At 36.9% G+C, this 12,526-nt stretch overlaps 1 protein-coding gene across 7 annotated transcripts in view; it reads right to left on the minus strand.

Annotated features, from left to right (window-relative positions):
* KIAA0513 (KIAA0513 ortholog) overlaps nucleotides 1–12,526 on the minus strand; it is a 51,588-nt gene that overhangs the window by 24,379 nt on the left and 14,683 nt on the right. Inside the window, exon 1 of one of the 7 annotated variants that reach the window (XM_074286313.1) lies at nucleotides 10,217–10,346. The exons of the other annotated variants lie outside the window; for them this stretch is intronic. The gene's annotated coding sequence lies outside the window, so the exon portion shown is untranslated. Of the gene's footprint in view, nucleotides 1–10,216; nucleotides 10,347–12,526 lie in introns of those variants that run through there. 7 annotated transcript variants of the gene reach the window in all.

Here is a 12,526-nt window from a genome sequence, read left to right on the forward strand (position 1 = left end):
AAATTCTAAGGATGCTTTCTGTTATCTTACCATACAGTCTGAATCTATAAAAGCTCCTCTTGCCCCATACCTTCCCAATGGTCAGGAGGGATTGAACCATAGTTCTATGTAATGATTCTATTGCTATAGCTTTCCTGTAGCAATGTCCTCCCAGCTTCATTTCTTGGTATTCTCCTTTACTCTTTCCTCATCCACAGACTACTGCAGGACTCTCTAAATTGTGGCATCCTGAGTGGGAAATATTGCATACCAGATTGCTTGGTATGCAATGGCTCAGCCACATCCCTAAGGAGGTTTGTTCATCAGAAACCAATCTGCTGTAACTCTGATTTTCTTACCACTTCAGAACAGCCAAAGTCCCACCTCCCCGTCACAGCTGGCCAGCCTTGGAGAATCAGCTTAGGGCATGGCCAATGCCAAGGGAAGGATCACTGTCAGTCCTTTTCCACATTTGTGGGCCACAGCTTCCAGCCACAAGCCACAATGCTGAGTGATGGCCCTACTCTGTTCTTCCATGTTCCCAAGGACAAAAGAATACATCCCCCAAGGGAACAAAGTATTTGTGCAAGCCAAGCTGTACACACACATAACTCACATTTATATTTTGAGCTACAAAGTGTTTTTGGATGTTCCCAGGAGTGATGAAAAACATGGTACCCTTCTCCTCATGCAGAGGTCATGAGCTGAAACCATTTGGGGCATAGCCACCATGTGGATTCATTTTTCCTGGCTATGCTTACTTGTTATGATTAATAATCATAGCATCCATATACTGCTTTAATAAAGGATTTTACAAATATTAGCTAATTTTAGCATCACACGTAGGTGCTATTATTAGCCCTATTTTTAAATTTAAGAAAACTCAGCCAAACAGTCTCTGTGGATACCTAGGTGGTACTGTGCATTGAGAACCCATTCTGGAGTTCAAATCTAACTAGCTGGGTGATCCTGAACAAGTTACTTATCCCTATTTGCCTCTTATCTGTAAAAAAAAAAAAAAAAAAAAAAAAAGTGCTGGAGAATATATGGGGCCACTAAATAGCGCACTGGATAGAGTCCCAACAGGAGGACCTGAGTTAAAATCCAACCTCAGACACTTAATTCTTCCTACCTGTATGACTCTAGGCAAGTCACTTAATCCCAGTTCCCTCACCAAAAAGCTGGAGAAAAAAATTGTATCTCTGCCAAGAACACCCCAAATGGAGTCACAAAAAGTCTGAGCACTATTTAAATGTTAACTATCATCTTTGTTGTCATCATCATTTTAGAGTTGGCAATCACTTTCCTCATGAACTGTCAAATAGGCTTTCCCATCCTACTTATCATTTTCACTGAATCCCATCTATTTTATAATAAAAGAAATATGCCCGATTCCCTGACCCAATAACCCTACTTACTACACTTAAAACAGTAGATATTACTATATGCTATCCACTGGTCCTCAAACTTTTTAAATAAGGGCCAGTTCACTGTCCCTCAGACTGTGGGAGGCCGGACTATAGTAAAAACAAAAGCTCACACTCTGTCTCCGCCCCTTAGCCCATTTGCCATAACCCAGCGGGCCACATAAACGTCCTCAGCGTGCCACATGTTCTATATCCTGGAGTTTTTTTTTTTTTAATCATTTATTTTCACTGAATGAGAAAAATTCTTGAAAAATTAAAAGTTGGAAAAATACACCCATTCCTTGATGTAGTAATTCCACTTGTGGGATTTTAGGTCTTTACCCTAAGACCTAAGAAAGGACCCATCTGTAGAAAAATACACTCAGCAACACTATTTAGAACACATGCTCTCCCAAAACTGGAAACAAATTATGTGCCCAGTGACAGAGGAAGACCTAAAAAAAGATGGTGCATAAGTATAATGGAATATTAATTGTGTTATAAGGAACAAATATTAAAAATAACAAGAAGTATGGAAATACAGGAAAGATGTTTAAAAAAAAAAAGTAGAAACAAAAGAGCAATCTCCAAAATGACTCCATTTACGTAAAGATAACATCAAATTCCACCAAAGCCAATAGTAAATATAGTGAACAATACTGATGAATCCATGTCAAAGTAGAAGCCCATGCTCTTTGTTGCTTTCATCAATAGGAAAATGACATAAGGGGACGGTGGCAAGGACAATAATTTGCTTATTGGAACTGGACATTTTTTTTGTTCACACAATGATGCTTGGGGAAATAATTAAAACAATAAATCAATTTCATCTGCCTGTGAAAAGTCTTATGAAAGATGGTGAGGACATGTGACCTGAACAGGAGGAGACAATTATATAATGAGAATGAGAAGATAAACAACCCAAGTGCTGCAAAATATTAAAAAAATAAATGAAGATGGAGCAGCGAGGTGGTGCAGTGAATAGAGCACCAGCTCTGGAGTCAGAAGGAGCCAATTTGAAATCTGGTCTCAAAAGTATGAGATCCTGGGCAAGTCACTTAACCATACACAGCAACAACATAGAATAAAATACTTCAACTGTTTTTGTGAAAGGATTGTTAATTCACAAAGGGCAGAAGTTTGTGACATCTACAAATATGCAAAAAGAAAGGAGAGTTGGAATGCTGGACAAATCACAGCCTCTATGTCAGAAAGATGAAGTCCATCTTTGGGTCTTCAATATGAAAAAGAATTTATTGGGATTTCACATTAAGGTCCCTTTCCAACTCAGACCTCGTATTCCAGGTCCCCTTTGCCAATTTAAGTTCTGAGGTTACTTTCCTGTTCTGACATCCTACAGCTCAGGGCCTCTTTATAACTCCTTTTTGCCTGAAAAAATTTTACATGACCCTAGAAATATGGGTATATAAGATATAATACGATATAAAACATTAGAAAAATACCTGGCCTGGCTTTTTAATGAATGAAATTATCTAGACCAATAGTGTCATCCTTAAAAAGAAACAGGGTCCCTAAATTAAGTGCAAGAATCCCAGTCAACTGATAAAACCATATTAACATTATAATATATTTATTTTATTTTTCAGGCCATTTCATATTTTCCATTCTCATTACATAACTGGTTCATCTCTTTGGATCACATGTCCTGGCTGTCTTTCCCATGACTTCTTACATGCAGATAAAATTGATTTATGTTCCATTATTCCCCTTCACTTAAGAAATGGATTTAACATGAAGTATGAGGTAAGGTAGAAATACATTGAATTTAGAATTGTAAACTGTGGTTCAAATTCTGATTTTGTTGCATACTACTGAAGTCAGACAAGTCACTTTCCCTTCTTCCTAGAGTTATTTCCTCTTCTATAAAACAAAGAGGTTGAATTAAAACACTGAGAACTTTCTGGGGTGCCCAAGACTCAGGGAATATGGGAAATCAAAACTATCTCTAATTTTTCCAACATAATTCAGATAAATAAAGCTCTTTAGGGGCCTCAATAATTTGTTTAAAAAAAAAAAAGTATCACTGAAGTCATGTCTAAAGTCCTTTTCTGTCCTACATCCTGATGCTAGAATAGTGGTGCTTCCTGAAAGAGGGAATCTGGGACCTAGGAAGCCTTGCTCAAATGGTAGGAAAACATCCGGGATGGCCAAGAAGGCCAATATGTAAATTAAGAAAAAGCTCATCAGCCTCTCCTTGCCCACTCTCCCCAACACCCACCAAATGGTTCTTGCTCCAGCAGAGCCTCCCAATCATGAGGAAAAATTACTTCCACATCTCTCCTTCTGCATGCCACAAATAATTAGCATCAGCAATGAGCTGGCTGTTCCCGCAGTGCCCATAGGCATCTGTTAACACACTGATGCTCCCCCCTGTAATTCCTCTCCCTACCCTTCCAAACCTCTTCCCCTCCCATTTCCCCTTTCCTGTCACAAGTGAAACCACAACATTAGTAACCCTGCCTGTGGGGTCCAGGTCGGGCTGAACATTTACATAATGATGCTGTTGGATCCTTGTCCAAACCAGGACACTGTGGAACCTTTCGGTTAGAGGCCATTAAAAGCTGTAATTAAAAATATACCCCATGTTGTTTCCTAGTTCTTGTTTTGAAACCACAATGAGAAGCTTTCATTTCAGTTTCTATCAGATGATGACTATCTCAGCTCAGTAGTTCCTAACAAAAGAAACCTGCTTATTGCTTTCTGCCCGGGTGATAATTGCTTCTGCTTCAGACCTGGAGTGCTATGGGGCTGTGAAATGATTGCCATCCAAATGGCAGTCCCTGTTAAATTCAAAATTCAACAAATTAAAAAGAAATTCAGGTAAAGGGTCTAGTTTACTAGAAAGTTTACTGGAAAGTTGTGTACTGGCCTGAACACCTGTAGTGGCACTTAGTTGTGCACAATATTGTGTCAAAGTTCCATGACCTTTGCCCCCTTTACACAGGTGCCCCAAGAGGTCAAGGAAGGGATGAAAAGTTATGGTTAAGGAAACGGCTGCCATTGTTGTCATCCAAACCCTTAAGCATTTTTTATGATTTCAATCTAATTCATCTTTATTATGATTTCCATGGCTGTATTAGCTGGTCTCCTGAATGACCCACTTATCAGTACTTGGCTTGAAATGGACAATTACTATATAACTCCCAATAACTTCTGGAGACTGCATAAAAGTAGACAGAGAAGTACCAGACCATCATTTGGGGAGCTAGGAACAAATTATGGCATGAACACATATGACAAGAGAGATGGTTTCAAAGAAACTTGTATGAAGTTAGCTTGACTAGGATAATTTAAACAGCAACTACACAAAACTGGACTCTGACCAATGCAAATAACCAACCATGAAGTGGACGTCCCAAAAATGAAGTTCTCCTGGAAGATGACAGACATAGGATGCAGATAGAAATACACATTTTAAGAGCTCACCAATATAGGGATTTTTAAAAAATCACCATTTAATAGTATTTTTTTTCAAATGCATGCAAAAATAGGAATCTGTTTTCCTTTTCTTTCCAACCAATTTAGGAGATGGAATGGAAAAGGATGTAGGCATAGGATAGTTTTGTTTAAATAAGGGGAAAAAAAGTTAAAGCATTTTTTAAATCAGAAAAGAGAACAGATGAAAGGTCAGATAGAATCCCAGAGAAGTAGGACAGCTTTGAAAATTACTTATTAAATTTATTATATATTTTAAAAGAAAAAAATGGGGATCATGTTTCATGTAAAGTCCTCTTTTTCTGTTCTACTGGGCACAACAAAATACCTATTTCGTTTGGTATTTAAGTTCAAAACAACCAAAAAAAAGTTTTAAAGGTGACATTTGAACTGAGCTTTGAAGGAAACTAGGGCTTTCAAGAGATCAAAGTGAATGAAGAATGATTTGATTTGGGGGCCAGAGGAAACAGTCCCAGATCTGCTTCCCACTATGCGTGATGTTGGAAAAGTCCCATTCCTTACCTGGATCTAAATTATCTTATCCCTAAAAATGAGGGGATTAGACTTTATTATTCATTCCTTTTCAGTTATGTCTTATACTTTATGACCCTTTGCGGGTTTTATTTCTTTCTATAGCTCATTTTACAAAGGAGGAAACTGAGGCATAAAGTTAATTGACTTGCTGGGGGTCACACAGCAACTAAATGTCTGAAGGCAGATTTTGAAGATAAATTTTCCCTGATTCTAAGTCCAGAGTTTCATCTAGGTGCCCTTTTCTACATGTCAATCCTTATGCTGAATGGTGAGTCCCCATTCAACAGCAGGCAGTATCTGCATTATCTATCTTCCTAGTCAGTACTTATGCTCCCAGCAAGTGTTTTCAAAACAATAGCCACCTGCCTTCTGATAGGTGTTTACTACTACCTCTTTGGATGGACAGAGCAAATGAATGGTGTCTTAACCAGAGCCTACATTTATTACATGCTGTGGTCTCATTCCTAGAAAGGGATGACATAGTTCTAAGGAAAAGAAACTATAATAATACTGTAACATCATTTGCTTTTCATTCAACAAAAATAGAAACATCTATTTAGAATCTAGCAATTGGGAGCAGCTAGGTAGGTAGTGCAGTGGATAGAGTACCAACCTTGAAGTCAGGAGGACCTGAGGTCAAATCTAGCCTCAGTCATTTAACACTTCCTAGCTGTGTGACCCTGGGCAAGTCACTTAACCCCAATTGCCTCAGGGGGAAAAAAAACCAGGAGACGAAGAATCTAATAATTAATCATCAAAATCTTCACAATAAAATAAAATTTAAAATCTTCACAATAAAATTAAAATTGTGTATGAAAGGTTCTCAAGTTAAAATGAGATTTGGCCTTTTGTAAAGGCTATTTTTCTTCTGCATTTTGCCCTATGTCACTTTTTGTTTAAAGAGTGTAAATTTTACAACTTTTTGAATCTATACATAAAATTCCACCATATTTAATTCTATTATACTTGCACTAGATTTGAGTTTTAAGAATTCAACCTGGACATGATCATGAATAGCACAAACCTTAGAAGAATAGGGCCACATTTGAAAGTAAAGGATATTTTATTTAAAAAAAAAAAAAAGTCTAGCAATTAGATGGTACAGCGGATAAAATACCATCTGAGTACAAATTCTACCTTATTTACTAACTGTGTGACCTTTGGCAAGTCATTAATCCATAAAAAAAAAAAAAAAAAAAAAAGTGGGGGGGGTTAGAAAGTCTGCCATTGTTAAGAATTAGTAAGCCATGGCCTCTGACATCATGGGAATTCAAAGTCTGGCTACAGAGAGTATATATAGGTGCAATATCTAAACAATTCAAAATGTAATTAAGGATTCAATTGTGCATGAAGGGAGAAGGGAAAAATTCAGAAGAGTATGTTTAATGAGGGCTAGAGTGATTAATGAAAGACTCTAAAGGTTGGAAGGAGGTTGGGCCTGGCAATTGAGAAACCAGTGTTTGAGTCCAGGTCCTGCTATACTTACTAGACATATATCTTTAAGCATCTCTGGACCTCAGTTTCCTTATCTGTAAAATGTGGATAATTATAATCCCTACAAGCAAGTCAAAAGTTCCCCTCTAACCATTACTAAAAATAATAGCTTGGAACCTTGTCCTCTGACTCAAGGACAGAGCTGGGATCATCATGACACACAATACTGGTCTTGGACAAGCGAAGCAAAATCTCTAGGCCTCATTTTCCTGAGAATGGGGCAGTTAGACAGTGCAGTAATTAAAGCCTGGACTGGACCTGGAGTCAGGAAAAAGGAAATTCAAAATCAGCCTGAGATACTAATTAGCTGTGTAACTCTGGTCGCTTAAGCCTATTTGCCTCAGTTTACTCTATAAAGTGTATATATATATATATATATATATATATATATATATATATATATATATATATATATATATATATATATATAATATGGGTATATATATAATATATATATATACATATATATATATATATATATATAAAACATATAATGATCTAGAAAAGGAAATGGCAAACCATGTCATTATCTCTGCCAAGAAATTTCCAAATGGAGTCAAAAAGTCACACTGAGTTGACCCCATTTTTTGAGTGGAAGGCCCAAAGTTCTTTTAGTCTTGAATGAATGATTCTAGACTCCCTGGTTCACTTTCCCTTAAAGTCAATTGCCAAACTCTGAAAATGGTCTTTTTCAGCTAATCACTGTTGATTTCCCCCTAAATTACAATTCTCTCCATTTTCCTTATAAACAAAAATCATTTCTATGTTATAGGTCAGAGGCAGAAGGACCACTCGGAACATAAAATTAAAGGGTTGAATGGAATCTTACTCATTTTAGAGATGAGGAAATTGCCGTTATATATAGTGAAATGAGTTGTTGACAAAAACACAAATCCAACCCCTGCTATGCTCACAAATGGTAGGGGGTCTAATTCTTTGAAATCTTCCGAATTCTCAGAAGTCTCCCCAACACGGGATTGAACCACTCAAAAGTCACTTCACACATAATCATAAGCATCTGGTTATTCATTTCCCATCCCACAGCTGTTCTGTTTATCATAGGGAACTCCTGAGAAAATCATCATGCCCTTTGGTTTAGCTGCAATGAGGTGGAATCTGATGACTGCTGCTTTTCATTAACTTCCCCAACCCAGCTGAAGAATAGGGGCTGCTGTTATTATCATTCATAAAAAGAAGCTTGAAAAATTACCCAACTGTGAGGATTTGCTCCAAAGCACAGAACTCTCTTGTGGGAACTTAAGGGAGTAGCTCTGCTTATAATCACAAAATCAGACTTAGAACCAGGAGGTCCATCAGGGCTTAACTTTTTGTGTGTCCTATTGGCAGTCTATGAACCCTTCTCAGAATCATGTTTTCATGTGTATGCCTCAGTTTCCTCAACTGTAAAATGGAAATAGTAATATATCTTCCAAAGATGTGGTGAGGATTATGAGAGATAAAGGCATTTAGCACAATGCCTATTAAATGTAGGTATTTAATAAATGCTTATTTCCCTTCTCCTTTCAAGTCCAAGGCTTAACCTGAAAGGTAGGATACCATTACCTTCCCCTGTGGCCCCTCACTGTTTACAAGCTTAAATCAAAGTCTTTTAGCCAGCTCAAGGCCTTCCCCAATATTAAGCTGTCTGGCAGCCTGGAATGATAGGCAAAGCAGGAGACTTGAATTGGAGAATCTGTTTAAATGACTACCACTCATCGATAAAAAGACATAACATATAACAAATATTGTTGAACTCTTCTGAATATGCATCTTAGAGGTTTATTAGTCCATTAGTAAAATTCAGAAGGTCCTGCAAGCTTTTGATCCCATGGTTCTCAGAAGCCAGCTTTTTCAAATTATTGAAACTCTCTTCTCTATCTCCTCCCTTTGTAGATTTTCCTGCACTTCCAGTCCCTTAGAATAATTCATATCCCACAACTCTTCCTGCTTGGCAGGTTCCTGGGGTCCATAGAGAGAATGGTGTAACCCAATTGATTACTTCAACCTCCAAGGCCATAGGAAAGGCAACATCTTTGTGTTTCTGCCTAATTAGACCATGCAAATGATGTGTACCTCTCCTGGCTCAGCAGGAAGTTGTACTGGTTTTATCTCCCATTGCTCTTGGAAGTAGGTAGCTTTCTAGAAAAGATGATTCTATGAGAAGGAGGAAGGAAGCATCCTTTCCCACCTGAGTTTAATAACAGGGTGGGGGCCCAGCTGAATTGAGCCATAGTTCCTTCACTGCTCCTTTCATGGGTTTTTTTTTCCCCCTCTAGTAATAATTCCCCAAGAGGGAGGGTGAAAAAACACAAGGTTTTGCAAGGGTGAATGTTGAAAATAAAAAGCTTTAAAAATAAAAGAGTAAGGGCAGAAAATCTGGATTCTAATGAGGAAACTGAGGCAAACTGGGTCAAGTGACTAGTCCAAGGTTGTTTATCCTTCTTTCTGAAAAAGAATATCAGTGAGGTGATGTCATGACTTGCAAGTAAATTTAAATGAGGGAGAGTAAGATTAGAACAACTGGTGATGGATGAGATGCAATGGGAGATTTTGGCCTTTTTCAGCTCAAGTCTTCACAGATCTCCATCTGACTGAGGCAACACCCATTCAGTGATTAAGGCTAGGTAGCAGTTGAGGCAAAAAATCTCTTGGTACCTAGTTCAAATATGAGAGGTGAAGCAAGCAGAATTTCAAAGCAGAAATAACTGCAATATACATTCAGTCTAAATATCTGGGCCAGATTTGAAATCAGGAAGATGAGTCTCTGACTCCAGACCTGACATTTTATATACTGCACCATTTCTATACAACTCTATATACTGTACATGCAATATACGGCATCAGCTACCTGCCCTATTCCTTAATAGCTAGCATTCATAGAACTACAAAATACTTATTTATAAATATAATCATTCGATCCTCACAATTATTGCCCCCATTTTATAGGTGAGAAAAATGAGAAAGGATCACATAGCTAGTAAGTAGTTGAAAATTTGAATTCAGAGATTTTCCTAGACACCTAGTTTATCTAGGATTCAAGCTCCTTTTTTTTGTTCCTTTTTTGGGGGGGAGGGGAGGAAGAGAGGTTTATTGTTTGTTGCTTTTCTTTGAATCCCCAATAATTTAAATTTTGATAACATAACACACACACATTATATATTATAAAAATATTTGTTTTCTGACTTCAAGTTTCTATGATCAGAGAGGTTTCCTATAGATCTCATACTATGGAGCTGATAAGTGCATCCCTATAAAAGCCTTCTCAGATCAGTGCAGGTGTCAGTAATCACCCTTGCCTTCTACATTCCTACAACCCTGATTATCTATTTCATGTCCTGGTTTCTCACCTTGGAACAGGTTCCTCTAAATTCTTCTCTTTTGTAGAAATGGAATCTTCCTAAATCCCAAGGCAAGCTCTAGTATTCTTAGCAGTTTAAAAAGTCCCGTTGGACAAATGACTTCTCAAACAACTACTCCCTGTGGTTTAACTGAACTCAGACTCAGAAATTCCCTAAGAGTTTGTTAGTTTAGTTATAACAAGGGGTAATTATAAGATGTTAAGATGGCTATGTTTCAGTGGTTTTCAGACTATTGTTCAAAACCTGCCCCAGTTTTTTATTATTAGTTCTATGACTGGGTAAATCACAATCCTTGTTTGTTCATTAATAAAGCAGTCTTATGAACCATACTCACCTTCCAGGGTTTTAGTGAAGATCAAACAAGATATATATTAAGATAAATATTATATCAAACAAGTTAGTATACCTACTCACATTGGGATGGGTTCAAAAAGCAAGACTACAAATATCCAAAATCTATAAAGAAATAAGGATGGTTGGGTGGAGAAGCAAAAGATAAAGGAAGAAGACTCAAGGGAGGGATCCCTGGATTGGAGGGAGGTTAAGTAATAGTAAGTTATAGGGCAGAATTTAATGCAGAGATAAGAAAGAGGTGTGTAGGGGGGGGGGGGACTGTATATGTATGTATACATATGTATATATATTATGTATACATATGTATACATAAATATGTGGCTTGGAGATGGTAGGAGAATGAAAAGGTATATGTATGTCTTTGTATATGGGTATGTATGTTTATGTATATTTCTATATATGTGTATATAAATAGATCCTTTAACTGTAGCCTGTTTGGGAGTGTGGGGATGTTGAAAGGGAGAAAAAGAATAAAATAAAAAAAAAATGTACACAGAACACAAAAGAGTAATTTATAAGGAAGTAAAGAAAAAATGGATACATGAATATAATTTCTTCTACTAATTATATATGTATATATACATACATATTAAACACATATACTTTTTAAAATTGGTTTAAAATTTTAAAATTTGTTTTTATATATTTATATCTTGTTCTGCTGGACATGACAACGTTCTCTTTTGTTTCATTTTGTTTTGAATTGCTTTTCTGTTTTTCTTCTCTTATTCTGTTTCTTCAAATAAAATAATTTTGATTAAACAAAGATATTTCAAAGTCTATCACTGCATTTCAAAGGATACATTTTAATATGCTAACTAGATAGATTCAATATGCTCACTAGTTTTAGAGGGAATCCCTAAAACTTTCTATTTTGGTAAAAAGAGTATTTCCAGATTTCACAAAACCTGGTACTACTGCTTCACATGACAATTCTCAGATTTTGGGCCTGGTATGAGCTACTTGGACTAAAAATTAAAAAGCAAATCAGTGCCACCTGCTAAGGGAGGGATGGAAGGAGGGAGAAAGAAGGAGAGAGAGACAGACAGAGGAAAAGAATCATAGAGATGGAGAGAGGGAGCAAAACAAAGAGACATAGTGATAGAGACACATATGTATGCAAGTGACTTGGACTTCTTCATTTGTAGAATGGAAATAATGCTACCTTATACTGACCACTTCTCATGAGAAGTTGTGACTCAAAGGACACAATGTCTATGTCTAAGTGTTCTGTGATCGTAAAGTATCAATAAAATGTTAGCAATAGTAGCAATAATAACCACCTTGGAAAGATGCACAGAAGGTATAGATACATTTTTGCCAATTTTGCCATTTCCCTCCAAATGGCTTCTTTGTATTCATTTCACATGTGTTTTATTGGCCATATTTTATTGGCCATTTATTTGGCTGAAGAGAATGTAAGCTCCCTAAGGGCAGAGCTTTTTTTTTTTTTAAATCCCCAGTAGCCTTCCACAGTGCCCAGCATATAGTAGGAATAAATAATTTCTCAACTCATTTGTAGAAACACAAGGACACAATTTATTCAGGTAGCATGAGTAAAGTATACAAGATGTCAAGCCCAAAGGTTGCAAAAACATTAAGAACATAAAGACTTCCAAGCCCATTGGGTGATTCCTCTGCAGGAAATTTATAAGCACCTCATAGTTAGGAAAATATGGGGAGAACTTATGAGTACAATACAGGATAATACCTAACAGACAGCAGGTGTTTTAATGCCCAAGACCTTGGATTGAAGAGAAGATAATTAAAGCAGAGAACCAGATCAAGTGATCATCCAATGAGATCTAGGTCAGGTAGGGATCTAGGTCAGGGATTTTTTGGATTTTTCCAGTCCAACTTCTTTGTTGGGGAAGCTGAGTTCCAATGAAATGATTTGTTTAAGATCACTCTGAGAATCTATTTAATCATAATGATAATGGAAAG

The sequence above is a fragment of the Sminthopsis crassicaudata genome, chromosome 2 (assembly GCF_048593235.1).
Source record: "Sminthopsis crassicaudata isolate SCR6 chromosome 2, ASM4859323v1, whole genome shotgun sequence".
NCBI classification, from domain to species: domain Eukaryota; kingdom Metazoa; phylum Chordata; class Mammalia; order Dasyuromorphia; family Dasyuridae; genus Sminthopsis; species Sminthopsis crassicaudata.